Source organism: Lithobates pipiens, unplaced genomic scaffold (genome assembly GCF_037356315.1).
Source record: "Lithobates pipiens isolate NorthernLeopardFrog02 unplaced genomic scaffold, aLitPip1_a1.2 Scaffold_1, whole genome shotgun sequence".
Classification (NCBI taxonomy): Eukaryota; Metazoa; Chordata; class Amphibia; order Anura; family Ranidae; genus Lithobates; species Lithobates pipiens.
In genome coordinates, this window is record NW_027507685.1 from 53365189 (window position 1) to 53386148 (window position 20960).

Below are 20960 nucleotides of genomic sequence, written 5' to 3' on the forward strand. Positions count from 1 at the left end.
TTGGATTAGACTTCCTCCCCATTTAATTGCATATGACAAAGCTGATTCTCCCAGGTTAGGTATTTGCAGTAGAAGTATCCACAGTAAAAACAGCATTACACGTAGACACCATATGATGTTTGAGTTTATGTGAAGATCTCATTTGAGTTTGCTTTAAGGACCTAATGTACTATTTATAGCATGTACTAAAAATGTTTATGTTGCTTTTACCATATACCCTATAACTGTGTTTTTGTGTATGGATAGCATACAGTATTAGCAACCAAATAACATTTTGTTTTTATTTGTTGACTTAGCACATATAAAATGCAACACTGTGCAACTGTAGATATGTGTGAAAATGTGTTATTTGTATACAAAATATTGATGATATGCCTTTTTGTATAAGTGTTACTTGTTAGGCTCGGTTCACACAGGGGCGACACGACTTGCAGCGCGACTCACAGACGCGACCTGCAAACGACTTCAGCGGCGACTTGCAAAACTACTTCTGTATAGAAGTCAATGCAAGACGCCTGAAGTCGCCCCAAAAGTAGTACAGGAACCTTTTTTCTAAGTCGGAGCGACTTGAGTCGCTCCTATTAGAACGGTTCCATAGTACAGAACGGAGTGCGACTTGGCAGGCGGCTAAGTCGCCTGGACAAGTCGCCCCTGTGTGAACCGAGCCTAAGGCTTGGTTCACACCTAGGTGTTTTTGTGCATTTTTCTGCTCTAAGCCGTAGCTCCAAAAACGCCCAACAAGACAAATCCCATTCATTTCAATAGACCTTAGTTCACATCCGAGCGTTCTGTTACCTAAAGCAAAACGCCCATCGCCCAAAAAAGTACATGAACTTATTTTTCGGCAGATAGTAGGCGTTTTAATTCCTTAACATTGGTGACCTTTTGAACTTTAAAATGCCCGTACAAAAACACTGCAAAAATGCCAGAAAAAAACTCCTGAAAAAAGGAGCAATGCCTAGATGTGAACGGAACCTAAAGCACTGAAGAACAGCAAGCACCTGAAGGTTCTCCAGGACCAAGGGCACTCTTGTAATGCATATCTTGGCCAGCTTTTATAGCTAAGACCTCCACTAGCCGCTTCCCACACATTCATCCATGATAGAGAGTGATACTATGCAACAGGAAGTCAGGGGGAGTGGGACCAAGCTCTCAAACACTGGGGATGGTCAATTTTCCATATTAGGAGTGCTCAAGTTTTTGGGGCCACATGGACACTACTACTGTATGTAAGCACACATATATAAAAATGAGAAATAATAAAACTATGTTCAGTATCTCCCTCAGCACACACAGAAAGGATGTTAATAAAACAATAATAAGCCGCTGCTATACTAAAACAAAGTACATCAAATATATATGTCAAAGAAAACAATTTCCTTTTTCCCCACAAATAGGGATTTTTTTTGGTGGTATTTGATCACCTCTGCGGTTATTTTTTGCACTATAAACAAAAATAGAGCATCAATTTTGAAAAAAAAAAACACAATATATTGTACTTTTTGCTATAATAAATATCCCCACTTTTTTTTTTTTAAAAAGCTAATTTTTTTCTCACTTTTGGCTGATATGTATTCTTCTACAGATTTTTGGTAAAAAAACAAAACAAAAAAAATGCAATAAGCGTATCGATCGCCTTGCGCAACAGTTATAGTATCTACAAAATAGGGAATAGATTTATAACATTTTTATTATTATTATTTTTTTACTAGTAATGGTGGCGATCTGCGTTTTTTATCGGGACTGCGACGTTATGGCGGACACATTGGACATTTGACACATTTTTGTAACCATTTATACAGCAATCAGTGCTATAAATACATGTAAAAATGTAACTAGCAGGGAAGGGGTTAACACTAGGGGGCGATCCAGGGGTTAACCGTGTTCCCTGCTACGTGTTTCTAACTGAAGGGGGAGGGGACTGACTAGAGAAAGTGACGGGTCGTGGTTCCTAGCTAATAGGAACACACGATCTGTCACTTCTCTCAGAACAGAACAGGGAAGTGTGTGTTTACAGAAGGACTACATGACCGCTGACCACTCAGTTCTCAGTCTTCACTGAGCAGAGAGCCGGTGACTGTCACTCACAGCCTCTCTGTTCTGCCCCTTCAGCACTCACTGAAGCACTGAGCTGGGGAAAGGGTAGGAGAGACTGGCTCCAGCTCTCTGCAGCTCATTGAGAAGCTCAACCAGCTGCCGGTCAGGCATCTGGGTAAATCCCGACATTATTATCAGGATGTACAGTGCCTTGAAAAGGTATTCATACCCCTTGACATTTTCCACGTTTTGTCATGTTACAACAAGTAAATGTATTTTATTGGGATTTTATGTGATAGACCAACACAAAGTGGCACATATTTGTGAAGTGGAAAGAAAATGATAAATGGTTTTTAAATTATTTTACAAATAAATATGTGAAAAGTGTGGAGTACATTTGTATTCAGTCTCTTTGTAGAACCACATTTCACTGTATTTACAGCTGTAGGGGCTATTCACCATGAGATAATCCAATTCCAAGTTATTTCCTCACCTAAGTTTCCACTGGTTATTGGTTATCCTTGGTTACAGAGGCACAACCCCTCTTTTGATCGGCTCCATCCTGAGGTTCTCTCCTGGCCACCACAATGCAGTGAGACAGAATGTAGCCAAGGTCCTGTGCACCTCTTCACTCTCCTTCCTGCCGGAGGAATACCGTGATTTTAGCGATGTCTTTGACAAAGGTCAAGCCGGTAGCTTGCCTCCACACGTTGTATGATTGTGCAATTGACCTTCAAGCTAGAGCCATACCCCCTCGTGGCCGGGTTTACCTTTTGTTGGTCTCGGAGGATAAGGTCAACATACCCCCTTGTGGCTGAGTTTACCCTTTGTTGGTCTCAGAGGATAAGGCCATGGAGGAGTAAGTTGTAGGCGCACTTTCTCGAGGTTTTATCCACAAATCCTCATCTCCTGCTGGTGCTGGTTTCCTCTTTGTGAAGAAGAAGAGTGGTGAACTGAGACCTTGTATTGATTATAGAGGTCTCAATCGTTGAAGAATGCCTATCCGATCCCGTTGATTACGGAGTTATTTGACTGCCTCAAGGGAGCAACAGTTTTCACGACGCTTAATTTGAAAGGGGCATACAATCTTGTGAGAATTAAGGAGGGCAACGAGTGGAAAAATGCTTTTAATACCAGAACAGGCCATTATAAGTACCCTTATAATGCCCTTTGGCCTTTGTGACGCCACGGCTGTTTTCCAAGAATTTATTAACGATGTCCTTTGAGATTTGTTGCGGTTATGTGTGGTGGTTTATCTCGATGATATCCTCATATTTTCCAAGTCCCTGGTGAGCCACCACACAGATGTCTGTCTTGTGCTTCAGAAATTAAGAGAGAACAATCTCTATTGTAAACTGGAGAAGTGCAAGTTCCATTGTGAACAGGTTAAATTCATGGGTTATGTCGTTTCCACTGCTGGCTTTTCGATGGACCCAGAGAAACTTTCCCGGCCTTTGCCAACTATTATCGAAAGTTTATTCGCAATTTCTTGTCTCATTTCATTGTGGAATTAACTGACTCCCAGGGCAACACTGTTATCCTTATGGTGGCTGACCAGTTCTCTAAAATGTCTCATTGTATTCCACTTAAGAAGTTGCCCACTTCTAAGGAACTGATTTCCATTTTTGCTGGGGAGATCTTTCGCTTACATGGGCTACCCAAGGTGATTCACTAGGACAGGGGTAGTCAGTTTGTGTCCCGATTCTGGCGAGCCTTTTGTGCACAGTTGGGAATTCAGCTTGCTTTTTCCTCTGCATATCACCCGCAGTCTAATGGAGCCACAGAATGAGCCAACCAGTCCTTGGAGCAGTTCCTATGTTGCTATATTTCTGACCATCATAACAACTGGTCAGACCTCTTACCTTGGGTGGAGTTTACTCACAATAGTGCCTTGAATTCTGCTTCCCGATTGTCCCCGTTTATAGCAAATTATGGTTTCCAACCTTCTATGTTGCCTGACTCATTTTTTCCGCAGAGCATTCTTGCGTTAGAGGAACATCACCGTGGTCTTCATTCCACTTGGGCACAAGTCCAGGAGGCTTTGCGACATGCCAATGATAGGTACAGACTCCATGCTGATCGCAGATGCCTGCCTGCGCTTTCCTATCAGATTGGGGACAGGGTCTAGCTGTCATCCTGCAACCTCCAACTCCGTTTTTCCTCTCTGAAGTTGGCGCCTTGGCCTATTGGGCCTTTCCGTATTCTCTGCAGCATTAACCAAGTGGCTTACGCTTTAGACCTTCCTTCTAATATGCATATCTCAAATGTATTCCATGTCTCCTTATTAAAACCTTCGGTCTGCAACTGCTTTACTACCTCAGTGCCACGTTCTCACCCTGTACAGGTTGGGAACCATGAGAAGTATGAAGTACAGTCCATTGTTGACTCCTGTAGGTTCCGTGGGCGCATACAGGACCTGGTGCATTGGAAGGGGTACAGTCCAGAGGAACACTCTTGGGTCTCATCCTTGGATCCCTGTCCTCCTCTGTGATTTCCACAGACTTTTTCCATTCAAGTATGGTGGTCCTCTGAGGGGGAGGGGTCATTGAGGAGAGGTACTGTCAGGGCTGGGCTCAGTCCTTCCTTCTCAGAGCTAGCCGCTCAGCTGTCAGCTAATTGCCAGCTTCTATCTCTCCACATTTACTCAGCTGTTGATGATATCCTGCTGGTCAGTCCTGCCTACTTAAGCCATTCAGCCCAGTGGATCTCTGCCTTCGCCTTGGTCAACAACACTATCTTCTGCATTCCTGTTTAAAGACTGACTTTGCTGACATCCCTTCTGGCTCCAGATCCTGCTTGTTGTTCCACTACATTGATCCCTGACTTCTGGCTTGGCTGACAATGTGTTCAGGTTACTGGACTTTGGCTATGTTTTGACTACATTTGTTCTTTTTACTTTTAGTATTAAACAAGTGTGATTTAACTGTACTTCTCTCTCGGTCTGATTTCATGGTTTCTGACAGGAGTGTATGACTTATGCTACGTACACACGACCGGACTTTGACAGCAAAGGTCCGACAGAGCAAATCCGTCGGACAATTCGATCGTGTGTGGGCTCCATCGGACCTTTGCTGTCCAAAAATCTGACGGACTTTAGAAATAGAACATGTTTCAATTTTTTTCGCCGGAACTCCGCCGCACTCAGTTCCTATTGAGAAATCCGCTCGTCATCACGTTCGAATCCGTCGGATTGTGTGTGGCCAAGTCCGTTCATTCGGAAAGTCCTTTGGAACTCCGCCGAAAGTCCGTCGGAAAGACAGTCGGACTTAGTCTTTCGAAAAGTCAGCTCCTGTGTACGCGGCATAATAGTTGTCATGTGGACAGATTCTCCCACCTGAGCTGTGGTTCTCTGCAGCTCCTCCAGAGTTACCATGGGCCTCTTGGCTGCTTCTCTGATTAATGCTCTTCTTGCCCGGACTGTCTGTTTAGGTGGACGGCCATGTCTTGGTAGGTTAGTAGTTGTGCCATACTCTTTCCATTTTTGGATGATGGATTGAACAGTACTCCACAAGATGTTCAAATATTGGAATATATTTTTTAAACCTAAAACTGCTTTAAAATTTTCCACAACTTTATCCCTGACCTGGTGTGTTCCTTGACCTTCATGATGCTGTTTGTTCACTAAGATTCTCTAACAAACCTTTGAGGGCTTCACAGAACAGCTGTATTTATACTGAAATAAATGTCACACAGGTGGACTCTATTTACTAATTAGATGACTTCTGAAGGCAATTGGTTCCACTAGATTTTAGTTAGGGGTATCAAAGTAAAGAGGGGTGAATACAAATGCACGTCAAACTTTTCATACATTTATTTGTAAAAAAGGTTGAAAACCATTTATAATTTTCCTTCAATTTCATAATTATGTGTCACTTTGTGTTGGTCTATAACAGGGGTCTCAAACTGATGACCCTCCAGCTGTTGCGGAACTACAAGTTCCATGATGCTTCTGCCTATGGGAGTCATGCTTATAATGTCGCGTACACACGATCAAACAATCAGGTGGAAAAGTCCGGCAAACTCAAGTCCGCTGGACAATCCCCCCGTGTTTAGCCTCTGGCGTACTTTTTTGACCCGAAAGTACGGCGGACTTAGAAAGTAGTTTTGCACTCCAATCTTCCCGCCAGACTTGCATTTCGGCGGACAATCCAGCCGTGCGTATGCCAGTCCGCCATACTTTTGAAATGAGCGGACTTTTCCCGCCCGGAGAAAAGTCCGCTCATTTTGAGCGGGTCTCCAGGTAGGCGGGGCCGGCGAAGGAGACGTCGCAGACCCCGCCACCTGGTATGGACTTAAAAGGGAACCCCAACGCTGAAAAAAACGGCGTGGGGGTCCCCCCAGGTCCACATCAGACCCTTTTCCGAGCACGCTACCCGGCCGGCCAGGAAAGGGGGGAACGAGCGAGCAGCCCCCCCTCCTGAGCCGTACCAGGCCGCGTGCCCGCAACATGGGGGGGTGCCTTGGGGAAGGGGGGGCGCGCGCCCCCCCACCCCCAAAGCACCTTGTCCTCATGTTGATGAGGACAAGGGCCTCTTCCCGACAACCCTGGCCGTTGGTTTTCAGGGTCTGCGGGCGGGGGGCTTATCGGAATCCGGGAGCCCCCCCCTTTCCTGGCCGGCCGGGTAGCGTGCTCGGACAAGGGTCTGATGTGAACCTGGGGGAACCCCATGCCGATTTTTTTCGGCGTTGGGGTTCCCCTTTAAGTCCATACCAGGTGGCGGAGCCAGCAACGTCTCCTTCGCGGGCCCCGCCTACCTGGAGACGCGCTCGAAATGAGCGGACTTTCCTCCGCGTATGTGGGCGAGTCCGTTCATTTCAAAAGTACGGCGGATAGTACGGCGGACTTAGTCGCCGTATTAGTCTGCTGAAAAAGTGCCGTGTGTGGGCAAGTAGCCCGTTCGGACAGTCCGACGGACAGTCCAGCTGGAAGTCCACCAGATAGTCGGCTACGTGTGTACCTGCCATTACTGTCAGCTTTGCAATGCCTCATGGGAATTGTAATTCTGCAACAGCTGGAGGGCCACCAGTTTGAGACCCCTGGTCTATAACATAAAATCCTCATAAAATAAGTTTTTGGTTGTAACATGACAAAATGTGGAAAATTTCAAGGGGTATGAATACTTTTTTTTTGTAGATCCAAAAAGAAAGGAAAAAAATTTGGACAGACTTTAGAGGCAAATTAGGACACTTGATAATATAAAAATAATATAATTGTATTCATAGACAAAATTTAAAAAGCATGTCAAAACATGCATCAATAAAAAAACATGTACGCGTATATATAGCAATGGCAAGAATAATACATCAAATTGCAACAATGATGTAACATAGTATTGATTAAATGAGCCCCTGTGCGTCAATGAGTCCTTTCGCTTGTTCACTTCCTGAGGACTGATAAAAGGACAAAAACAGACTTCAGTACATAAATTAATTTTTTTTTATATAAAATTACTCTGTGCACAAAATAATAAGCGTATTATTACTACATTGCATCTATAAAAGTTACATCCATTAAAATTGTACGATCAAATTGCCTAAAATAATGAGCACACATAGGGTGAGCATCGGGGCAGAAAGGAAACCAACCAGTCAGCACTCCACAGCTGGTACATATAGGCTGGAATACAAATAGCCCATAAGTACATCTAAAATACTCAAAAGGAGTGATATGTATATATATCAAGCTTTCTTGAGATTATATACACACAGGCGCATGCGCGAGGCTCTCTAGGATGGCTGCATAGCCCGAGAGCTCCGTGCCGTTCTGGCCGTTAACCGTCAGCCACAGCCGACAGAGTACCCCGAATGGACCGGTAATGACACCCACTGGTCTGGGACTTAAAGGGGAACATTTTGATATATAATAATAGACACTATTTCAGTCAGGAGAAATTTTTTCAGTCAGCGGGGAAACAGTGAGGAGAAACTTTTTTTTCAGTCAGCTGGGAGCTGTCACACAGCCACCTCAGTTACCTCAGGATGGCTACCGCGCTATCTTCTCATTCTGCACAGGGGGAAGAAGAGGATTCAATTGCTGACCAGAACACAGAACCAGGACCATTAAAGGAGCAGAGACCAGAACCAGGAACAGTGAGTAATAAGCTCCTGGTCTCAATTAACCAGTCTCCCACAGAGTCATATACAGAAAGAGCCCTGAGTGACTTACACAGGACACCTATGAGAGATTCATTCTTACCATCCCCTGACACAGGCTCTATAATGTCACAATTTTCTCCTCACACTGCAATAGATTTACCAGCCCTGATGTCTGCCTTTTCTGCTATGCTCTCCACAGGCTTAGCCCAGACAGCAACCCAAATTACCTCATCCATACAAGCTGATCTACAACAGTTGGGAGCAAGGATTGAGGTAATTGAAAAAAAGTCAGACCAGGCAATTGGCAGAATTAAACAGAACACCACCAGAATTCAGGACCTCCAGGATCAATTGGAATCAGCACTATATAAAATTGATGACCTCGAGAATAGGTCCAGAAGGTCTAACATTAGAATCAGAGGTCTCCCAGAAACAGTTACAGACATCCCCGCAGCAGTCAGGTCCCTACTTAAAGATTTGTTACCTGATATTTCAGAACACAGGATGGAACTTGACAGAGCTCACAGGGCCCTACAACCGCTCCGCAAAGATGGTCTGCCCAGAGATATCATTGTGAAGCCCCATTTTTATGCGGTAAAGGAGGGAGTCATGAAAGCTTCCAGGGCAGCAGAACAAATTCTATTGCAGGGCCAACCAATTCAAATTTTTGCTGACCTGTCACCTTACACAATTCAGAAACGGCGGGCACTAAAACCTCCGCTCCAGGCTCTTATTCAAAGAAATATCAGGTACAAATGGGCATTTCCTCTACGCCTAACCTTCTCTTTCCAGAACAAATACTATGGCTTCTCTACGTTTGATGAAGGAGAACATCTGCTGACTCGCCTGGGTATCATCACACAGGAGTTCACACAACCTGCGGATTCCAGAAGCACCTCGCCTACGAAACGCCCCTCACCATCCAGTCCAACGCTCCCAATCTGGCAAAAGCAACAGTCCAAACGATCAAAAGATTCCCGGTCACCAAGATGAAAAGTCTCCTCCTGCTACAATTTATTTAGTATAATGACACCACCGATTGAATCCTAGTACTCACTTTCGTGACTCCCCAGGTCTGCAACGCATACCCCACTGCGGGTAGTCTAACCTGACTTAATAGCTTTGTCCCCCTTATTACTTTCTATCCTGTAGAGGAGTGGGACATGTTCCCATTGATATTTTTACCCCCCCCCTTTTTTTTTTTTCTCCCCTTTTTTCCCCTTTAGGAATATATATGACATGTTTATTATTTCCACTTTCTTCATACACTTTTGAAAATGCATTGGAACATTCCTTTCTCAATTTTGAAGTCCAGAATTACAGGAAATTTGAACCCACACAGTAACTGAGACATTTTTTTAAAATTCATCCCCCCCCCCAAATCCCCCCCCCTTTATTTTTATTTTATTTTTTTTAATTTATTTATTTTTTTTCTCTCTCCTCTCATAGAGTTCCTCAGGGAAAAACACTAAGGGACTTATGCAGATATTCTCTGCTTGGACATCAGGGAGGTGAGAGCTTACAAGATGGGGGTTTCTATGTTCCAGAGACCCCCCTTTGTAACCACGGATTCCTTAGGGAAAGAATATCTCCCTTTATTTTATTTATTTTTATTTAATTATTTACTTATTTTCTTTTTTTTCTCAAATATGAGATTTACCTATGGGGCTCTGTGTTGCCCTACATTTAATACGCATTTATGGCTGATTGGCCGGAACGGTTACAATGCGCCTCTCATAGTCACTGTAAGGATGAGATTCTCCTTGCAGCGACTACCGGTTATATCTGGGAAGAGGAAATTTTTTTCTCTCCTAGACACGAGGGGAGGGGGGACAAGATTGGTCCCCACTCAACTCTTTGGTTCACTATCTATTCATTGTTATGTAATGACCATTTTTTTTATGTTGTTTCTCCTTTCTTTTCTTTTTTCCTCTACTCTATTCTCTAAGCATCTGAATACTGTCCTTCTTGAGCGGATGGAGGTACCCGAATCTCATAGAGGAGAGGATCCAAACGTCAGGGATCCACTACCGTGTAATAAATTGCCAGGACACACTCCTGGCTGGGGTAAGATGTTTTCCACCATAGCGCTTTTCCACCCCTCTGATCCGTGATTGACCCACCACTACAAAACTCGTCCCTTTCTATAATTTCCCATAATGTACAAGGGTTGAACTCCCCGGGTAAACGGAGAAAATTATTTCAAGAGTACCACTCCATGAGGGCGGATATTATCCTCCTTCAGGAAACACACTTTCCCGTGTCATATACTCCTACCTTCCTTCATCACCGGTTCCCACAATTTTACCTGGCTAACGCTGAAAATAAGACTAAAGGGGTAGCTATATGTTTCTCGCATAACCTTGGCTTTACCTTGACAAAGATAATTAGAGACCCGGAAGGGAGATTTCTCCTACTTGAAGGGACTATTAATGGAAGAACATATACATTTGTATCATATTATGCACCCAATAAAGGCCAGGGAATGTTTTTCAATAATATGTTATCCAAGCTTGAACCACACTTACAAGGGACTATCATCATGGGGGGAGACACTAATTTACCTTTTGATCTAGTTATGGATAAATCTAGAGGGAACTCAGCTTCTACTAAACGCCCACCAAAACAGAGCTTGAAAGTCGCTCAATTATTGAATAACCATCAATTGATTGACATATGGAGGGAACTTAACCCTCATATAAAAGATTTCACCCATTTTTCAGCTCCACACCAGACCTATGCCAGGATAGATCACATCTTTGTAAAGGCCTCTTCAATCCCCTTAACGACCTCTTCTAAGATCAAAGACACCCCACTTTCGGACCACTCCATGATGTCTCTATCCATGCAATATGCAGGGGATCCCGAAAGACCCTTTAAGTGGCGTCTCAACGAATCCATCCTGAACAATCCCGCTCACTGCTCCATGCTGGAAAAATCACTACTTGACTATTTTATGGATAACGATACTGACAATATCTCACCGTCCACACTCTGGGCAGCACACAAATCTGTTATGAGGGGCACACTTATCCAATTATCATCTCGATTAAAAAGAGAACGTAAAGCGGAAATAGTTCGACTGAATAGGGAGTTTAAAGAGTTGAGCAAAGCACATAAACGCAACCCTACACCTAGCTCTTTACAAACCCTTGAGGCAGTTAAAATTCAACTTAATCTGATCCTCACCACAGATGCGGAGAAATTTCTCCGCTGGTCAGGGGCAAAATTTTACTACCAGTCCAACAAAATTGGTTCCAGACTAGCAGCAAAACTAAGCCCCAGGCCCCGAACCCTGGCTCTTCCTAAAATTAAGACTACCACGGGGGACCTGACGCAAAACCCAAACCGTATTATGGATACTTTTCAAGCATATTACTCCAAACTCTATCGGAACCATAAATCACCATTAGCTAACGAACAAAATTCCTTTCTTCACGATCTAATACTCCCCAAATTATCAGATGAGCATAGGGACATCATGGATGGTCCGTTCACCACGGATGAAGTTATAGGTGTAATAAAATCTTTGAGACTTGGTTCGGCACCGGGCCCAGATGGCTTCTCCAGTGGCTATTATAAAAAATTTGGGACCACATTGGCCCCCTACCTCACACGTTTTTTTAACTCTCTGAAGGGAGGTAACCCGATAGATGGAGACTTGAATAAAGCCTTTATCTCAGTCATCCCTAAACCCGGGAAAGATGGAAGTGATGTGGGCAATTACCGCCCCATCTCTCTCATCAATAATGATATCAAGATCATGACTAAAATTTTGGCGAATAGAATGTCGGAGTTTATAGCGAAATATATACATAAGGATCAAGCAGGTTTTATTCCAGGGAGACAAGGTCCGGACCAGGTCAGAAGGGCCATAAATATCATCTCACTACTGTACTCCAATTGGGATGGAGGGACCCCCCAAGAAGGTTTCCTGGCTTCAATAGACCTTCAGAAAGCTTTCGACACGGTATCTTGGTCTTATCTATTTGATGTTTTAGGTAAATGGGGTTTTGGCCCCAACTTTTTAGGCATTATACAATCTCTTTATTCCTCCCCGAGCGCACAAATACGCCTCATGGGACACTACTCTGAAGGATTTAGTATACATAGAGGTACAAGACAGGGTTGCCCACTGTCTCCACTCTTATTCGCGATTGCTATTGAATCACTGGCTATAGCCATTAGATCAAATCCAAATATTAAAGGAGTTCTATGTGGATCCCAGGAACATAAGTGTGCTCTGTTTGCAGATGACATGCTCCTCTTTGTTACATCCCCATTAATATCCACACCTAATTTATTAAGTACGCTCAAGAACTTTGGTGCCATCTCAGGTCTCAAGGTCAATCTATCTAAATCTATGGCTCTCAACATTTCAGTCCCAGAACACCGGCTAGATCAACTCAAACAACATTTTCCCTTCACTTGGGCCACGGATTCTATACCTTACTTGGGTATCACACTTCCAAGTAGGGTAGACAAACTCTTTACTGCAAACTACCCCCAAATTGTCAAAAAACTGGTGGAGGACCTAGGGGCTTGGTCTAAGTGTGGTCTGTCCTGGCTGGGTAGGGTCAATGCGATTAAAATGACTCTGATGCCTCGTATTTTATACCTTTTCCGTTCACTGCCCATCCCTATACCCAAACATTTCCTGAACAAATTCCAATCACGCATTATCCATTTTGTCTGGGGAAAGAAGGGACACCGTTTATCAAGGGAGGTCCTTTTTCGTCCCAAAACGCAAGGAGGATTAGGTCTTCCAAATCTATGGTGGTACTACCAGGCAGCTCAATTAGCACAAATTTCCTCTATATACTCTAAGGGACCAAAACCAGAATGGATATCCATGGAGAGTCAGGCGGTTCCACTCCATACAATAGATTTTCTGATATGGTGCCCCCGGAAACAGAGACCCCCAATAATGGCCCCGACACTTTCTCACTCGATGGTACTTTGTGACACGCTCCATAAACAGAATTCGTTGGTTTCTTCCCTGAGACCATTGACCCATATCTTTCATAATCAAGACTTTGTTCCAGGATTGAACACAACAGCTTTCCAGTGGTGGTTAAATAAGGGAATGTTTAGAATAGGACATTTCTTAACAGCATCACGCTGAATGAATGTATTAACAAATTGGAAATGCCAAATTCTGAGAATTCTAGATTTAACCAAATTAAGACATTTTTAAACACTTTATGGACAGATAAATCCATTCCCCCAAAACCAACAGCTTATGAACAGTGGTGTGGTACACTCGCGGATCAGAGGGGTGGTATCTCGCTGATCTACGCCTTATTGGCGGGTAAACATAGCTTGCCTCCATATGCTCAGGCATGGGAGACTGATCTGAGTTTGTCTTGGGAGCTGAATAAATGGAACAATCTCTTCCAGAAATCTTATAAGGGAATACTCAACATAAACCTAATAGAGGCAAATATTAAAGTTTTCACACGTTGGTATTATGTCCCCTCCAGGCTTGCTAAGATTTTTCCTGATACCTCACCTCTATGTTTTCGGGATTGTAAGCAGGTGGGTACTATGCACCATATTTGGTGGACTTGTCCACGTATAAGAGGCTTCTGGAACAGATTTTTCCACATGGCACGGAAAGTTACAGGCATTGGAATTCCACAAACTCCTACTATTGGACTACTGAACCTCGGAATAGAAGGTGCTCCCAAACACACCAATAATCTTATTTTTTTTATGCTCCTAGGAGCAAAACTTACTATTGCAAGAGCGTGGAAAACAAACAAGGTTTCTTTGATAGTCACCAAGCGGAAAATCACTTGGATTATGACCCAAGAACAAATCACTGAAAATTATTAGACAGGGTGCCCAAGTTTGAAGCTACTTGGGATCCTTGGGCTCGCTATGTCAAGGTTCCCCTATATCCGGGCCACTTACCTTAATTTCTCTCAACGATTGATTCAAATAATTGGTTTCCTCCTCCGCTCCTTTTTGATAATCACATCACAGATGCACTTATTCTCTCTCTTTTTTCTTTCCTTTCCTATTACTCTCTTCTCTTTTTACTTATCATAAAAACATTATTTTGCATGCCATTTGATCAATAGTCATCTATTATTAACTACATCACTTGGAGTAATGCACCTAGGCAGTTATTACATTTATTTAATTAATTGGGAGGGGGCGGAGGGCAGAACAGAAATTTCAGGGGGGATCAGGGGGACATGTACAGTTCACAGCTAGATCCTAGTTGGGGTGGCTTGCGTGTCTCCCTTGTTCCCTCTGGAACAAAATCAGATTTTGATACTCTGCCGACCCCTGCTCAATCTTATTATTCTATAGCAAATAAAGAATTTATTGTCACTAATTTGCTCTGATCAATGGTTTATCACAACCCTTCAGGGCATTAATTAGCATTGTTATGTTATAAATATGTTGTTACATTAACATCGCTGTTATCTTCCTAAATTTTGTTTTTGATAAACCCTACTGAAGGGCTATGTTGGCTCCCGGTTTGGGATATTTATTTCTCCATTGTTTTGTTATTTTGCTGAAAAATTTTCAATAAAAATATTGAACAAGAGATTATATACACACACACACACATATATATATATATATATATATTTATATTATATATAGATATATATATATATATATATATATATATATATATATCTATATATACACACACACACACACACACATATTACTCCTTGTTGAGTCTTTTAGATGTACAATTCATAATACTCTTATGATTTTGTGCACAATATAATTTAGTTTTTTTCATTTACTGTATGTAGACAAACCTGTTTTTGTTAGACATGTGCAAAAGGAAAAAATTTGTTTAGTTTCGTTTCGTTTTAATTCGTTAATTCATTAATTTCGTTTAGTTATATTCGTTAAATTCGTTAAATTCGTTTTGGTATTTCGTTTAGTTTTCCAACGAATTCGAAAAATCGATCGCATTCGAAAATATTTCAACCAAATTCGAAAATATTTCTACCGAATTCAAAATGATATCAACAAGATTCGAAATTATTTCAACCGCATTCAAAACTATTTCAACCGAATTCGAAAATATTTTGTGACCCGAATTTAGGGCCATGTATCTCAGGGTCACTTGGTGCTAGAAACCCCAAATTTGGATATATTGTAGTGTTAGTTATATTGTGTTTGCATACCAAATTTGGTGTTTCTAGCTATAAGTGACCCCGAGATATGTGGCCCCAAATTCGGGTCGCAAAATGTAATTCTCTGCTGCAGAAAAGTGCTTGACATTTTGTGACCCGACTTTGGGGCCACGTATCTCGGGGTCACTTGGTACTAGAAACCCCAAATTTGGATATGTTGTAGTGCTAGATGGAGTCCACACACGATTGGATTTTCCGACAACACAATCCGATAGCACATTTTCCGTCGGAAAGTCTGACCGTGTGTACAGGGCATTACTACAACTAGACACGTGCAAAAGGAACAAAATTTGTTTAGTTTTGTTTCGTTTTAATTTGTTAATTCATTAATTTTGTTTAGTTATATTCGTTAACTTCCTTAAATTCGTTTTCGGATTTCGTTTAGTTTTCTACCGAATTCGAAAAATAATTCGAAACATCATCAAACATTCGAAAATATTTCAACCAAATTCGAAAATATTTCTACCGGATTCGAAATGATTTCAACATGATTCGAAATTACTGCTAGTACTATTGTATGTATACCAAATTTGGGGGTTCTAGCTATAAGTGACCCTGAGATATGTGGCCCCAAATTCGGGTCGCAAAATGTCATTCTCTGCTGCAGAAAAGTACTTTCATATTGCCCATATCTGGGGTCCCTTGGTGGCAGGTGATGTGGCAAGTGGACAATCCACAACTTGGTCACATGGCACTCATGGCTGGTCACGTGGCACTTGTGTCAGGTCACGTGGCACTCGTGGCAGGTCACGTGGCACTCGTGTCAGGCCATGTGGCACTCGTGGCCGGCCACGTGGCACTCTGACAATACACAACTTGTGGCAGGTGACGTGGCAAGTGGACAAATACAATACACAACTTTTGGCAAGTGGACAATGACATACAGCATATGCACTTGCCTTGCGATCGACATCTGTGACTTCTTCAGTCAGGCATGCTTACAACTTCATTGATACCATAAATATAAATGAAATAAGATGTGTGTGTTTTTTTTGCACTGGTACACGGCAAGTATGAAAAGTTGATATGACAGATATATATAAGCAAGTATAAGTAACTAACCATCTTCCAAAATTTCTAATTCAGAAAAGATTAGAACAGAATAGAAAAAAAATATAATTTAATAGAATAAAATAGAAAGAATATACAACCATCTTCTGAAATTCAAATTTGAATAGAATAAATTTGAATTTCGAATAGTATGAATTCAAATTTTTAAATGAATTAATTTTAAATTTGGATAGAAAAGATTATAATAAAATAGAAAATAGACTGGAAAAAACGATAGAACAGAAAAGAATAGAATATATTATATTTTATTCTGTTCTGTTCTATTGTTTTTCTAGTCTATTCTTTTATATTCTATTAAAACCTTTTCTATTAAAATCGAAATCATTATATACTAAATTCGAATTTCGGAAGATGGTTTTTTATATATATATATATATATATATATATATATATATATATATATATATATATATATAAATATTTCCGACATTTATATTTCGTATAGAATGAATTCGAATTTGAATAGAAAAGATTAGAATAGAAATATAGAAAAGACTAGATCAATAGAACAGAATAGAATATAGATACTATCTATTTCATTTTTTTTTTTTTTGCAGATTACCATTTGTTTTAATAAGATCTCCTGCAGACTATTAGTATCTATTTCGTTTTTTCACCAGAGCTCCTGCAGACTATTAGCATCTATTTCATTTTTTTTGCAGATCTCCTGCAGACTATTAGCATTTTATTTCTTTTTTAGCAGATCTCATGTAGACTATTAACAGCCATTTCACTTCTTTTTTTTGCAGATCTCCTGCCGACTGTTAGAATCAATTTCATTTTTCTTTTTTTCCAGATTACTATTTATTTCCATCAGATCTCCTGCAGTATATTAACATCTATTTCATTTTTTTGCAGATCTCCTGCAGACTATTAGCATCTATTTCATTTTTATTTTTTTGCATTAGAACAGCCATTTCCTTTAGATATAGATGCTAATAGTCTGCAGGAGATCTGCAAAAAATGAAATATATGTTATTATACTGCAGGAAATCTGATGGAAATAAATAGTAATCTCCAAAAAAAAATGAAATTGATTCTAACAGTCTGCAGGAGATCTGCAAAAAAAAAGAAGTGAAATGGCTGTTAATAGTCTACAGGAGATCTGCTAAAAAAAATAGATGCTAATAGTCTGCAGGAGATCTGCAAAAAAATTAAATAGATGCTAATAGTCTGCAGGAGATCTTATGGAAACAAAGAGTAATCTGCAAAAGAAATTAAAAATATAATAGATAGTATCTATATTCTATTGTTTTTCTAGTCTATTCTCTATTTCCATTCTAATCTTTTCTATTCAAATTCGAATTCATTCTATACGAAATTCGAATGTCGGAAAGAAATATATATATATATATATATATATATATATATATATATATATATATATATATATATATATATATATATATATATATATATTATAAAACCACCATCTTCCGAAATTTGAATTTAGTATATAATGATTTCTATTTTAATTAACAATTTAACAGAATAAAATATAATATATTCTATTCTGTTCTATAGTTTTTCCAGTCTATTTTCTATTTTATTATAATCTTTTCTATCCAAATTTAAAATTAATTCATTTAAAAATTTGAATTCATACTATTCGAAATTCAAATTTATTCTATTTGAAATTTGAATTTCAGAAGATGGTTGTATATTCTTTCTATTAAATTATATTTTTTTCTAATCTTTTCTATTTGAATTAGAAATTTTGGAAGATGGTTAGTTACTTATATACATCTGTCACATCAACTTCTCATACTTGCAGTGTACAGTGCAAAAAAACACACACATCTTATTTCATTTAAATTACTTAGTAACGGGGCCCCAAAGTCGGGTCGCAAAATGTCAAGCACTTTAATGCAGCAGAGAATGACATTTTGCAACCCGACTTTGGGGCCCCGTAACTCGGGGTCACGTGGTGCTAGAAATTTGGATATGTTGTAGTGCTAGTTCTACTGTGTTTGCATACTAAATTTGGGGTTCCTAGCTATAAGTGGCCCCAAGATACGTGGCCCCAAAGTTGGGTCACAAAATGTAATTTTTCTAATTTGATTCGAAATTCGTTTGAATTCGTTAACATTGTAATTCGGGGGCATCCAAATGTCTGAATAATGAAAATTCGTCCGAATTTCGATTCAGAACGAAAAGAAATGCACATGTCTAGTTTTTGTCCTTTTGTGTGTCCTGAGGAAGCGGACAAGCAAAACACGTTGATGCACAGGGGCTCATTCACTGAATACTATGTAACATCATTGTTGCAGTTTGATGGATTATTCTTGCCATTGCTATATATATATATGCGTTTGTGTGTTTTATTGACGCATGTCTTTTACATGCTTTTTAAATGTTGCCTATGAATAAAACACGGATGTGGCATTGGAGTGACTCTATTATTATTGTCAGGATGGTTTCAGAGCCTGGATGGCTCTGTGATGTTTTAGCCCCCTGGCAACTCCTGTGCCCCAAAAAGCTTTGGCCCTACGTCACTTTTAATGTTATCACTCTCCAATACATAGGACTGTTTAGTGCCTTGGTTAAATATTGCATTGCCTTAACTGTATCATTATTTTCTTACTTCATTTAGCAATATAACAAGCAAATAGTACGTTTGTGTGGTTGGGGAACAGTTCACACGTAAAAACCCAGAAATATGATGGGTCACTGAACATACAACACATTCTCAAAAAAGAGAACAAAATCTGCAAAAACAGCTCCCAGTAGGAACAAACATTGGGGATTCCCTGCACCACTTTTCTTCAGAAGCAAGCTTTCAAAACAGAACATGGGCATCTTCTTTGGAATGGGTCAAACAAAGAAAATCTGAACGTTTTCTAAGAAAAATACATTGTAATATAATGTTAATGTTTTCCTAACCATTGTGGTTCACCTAGTAATACTTTGATGACTCCTTTGACCTTAAAGTGTTTAACAAGTAACACATTTCTGCTTTATGACTATGATGGAGTTCCCCCTTAGAACCACTTCAAAAACTACATTGACAGCAACACAATGTAGCATCCTCCTAGTTAGTTAGGCTGCTAGGTACATTTCTTTTTTGACACCTTCTGTAACCAGGGGAGCAGTAATTGTTTGGTGTGATTGGTTCAGTGCTTCACAGGCTGAGATTTTGCAGATGCATTGGAGTTCTATTAAGAACATGCATAACATTAGAGCCGGGGCGTCGCGTAAAAGGAAAGCAGAACTACAGATCACTACCCTGGGCTCGAATCCCAACACAAGCACTCGCTGGCTATCGCGACAGCTCAGGAGTTGCTTCAGACGAGGGTGGAGAAACATCATGGAGACCAAAAGCAAACGTGCACTTTTTTTAAAACAAAAAATGTATTATGAACATGGAGATAAGGGAGGGAAACTTTTAGCTAGAGCAGTGAAGGAGGCCACTCTCTCTAACAACATCTTGGCGGTTAAATCGACGGATGGCCATCTCTTTCACACCCTATCTATCGAGCTCCCGACCATCTTTTTTAAACAACTACAATCTTTACTTTGGAAATTTCTATGGGCACAAAAACGACCACGCATTGGTCTGAATTTGTTGACGAAGCCGAAGGAGGCGGGTGGGATGGGATTCCCGAATTTTAAACTGTACTATTATGCCACTCACTTAGCTAGAATCATTGATTGGAACTGTCACGCGGACAGCAAGGACTGGACCTCGATAGAGGAAAGTGTGTCGAAGACCCCATTGCGATTCTCCCCTTGGATCCCGCGGACCAGATGTCCCAGGGAACCATCGCAGCACCCCCTTATTGGGGCCTCGTTGAAGGTCTTCCACATCCTGGCCTCTCGCCACCACTTTACTTCCTCCCCCGGCCTGCTCACTCCTCTCCTATGCAATCCAGACTTCCCACAGGGGTTGTCTGCCAATACCGTCACACAAACGGCAAACTCCCCCCTCCTGGCCACAGATTTGGTACAAAATAAAAAGATCCTCTCCTTTGAAGACCTGTTGGGTACTCTTTCTCCTGATACGCTGTCATTTTGGAGCTATAGGCAGGCATGTCATTACCTCCGGGCACCTGTGTGGAGGGAGGCAGTTTTTAGGGACCCTACACCCTTTGAGTCGGTCTGTCTGCGTGGGGCACCTGTGGAGAAAACGACTTCCTTCATGTATGCATGTCTCCAGCAGTTGGATCGCACAGAGTCGGATAGATTTAGGGAACGCTGGGAGAAGGCGCTCCATACCCGCTTTACGGACGCACAATGGCATGATGCTTGCATCCTAGCCCATAAAGGTACTATTAGCACCAGACTACAAGAAAATTCATATAAACTGCTCTCACAGTGGTATGCCACCCCAACCAAAGTGAAACAGTGGTACCCGACGTCCTCGGGTCTCTGCTGGTGCTGTGGGGAGGCTGCGGGTGACATGTTGCATGTTTATTGGAGTTGCCCCCGGTTGGCTAGTTTCTGAGGTGAAATCCGCAAATTAATTGTACACATTACCAACACCAAAATAAAGCTTACACCGGCTTGTTGTCTCCTGCATATATAAGATTTGCTGCTGAGCAGGTACAATAGGTCCTTGACAAAATACCTGCTGATCTCGGCCAA

The 20960-nt window shown here is 41.1% G+C and overlaps 1 protein-coding gene across 2 annotated transcripts in view; it reads right to left on the reverse strand.

The window, feature by feature from the left end:
- Window positions 1-20960, reverse strand: part of DOCK11 (dedicator of cytokinesis 11) — a 551771-nt gene that overhangs the window by 116693 nt on the left and 414118 nt on the right. The window lies entirely within an intron of this gene.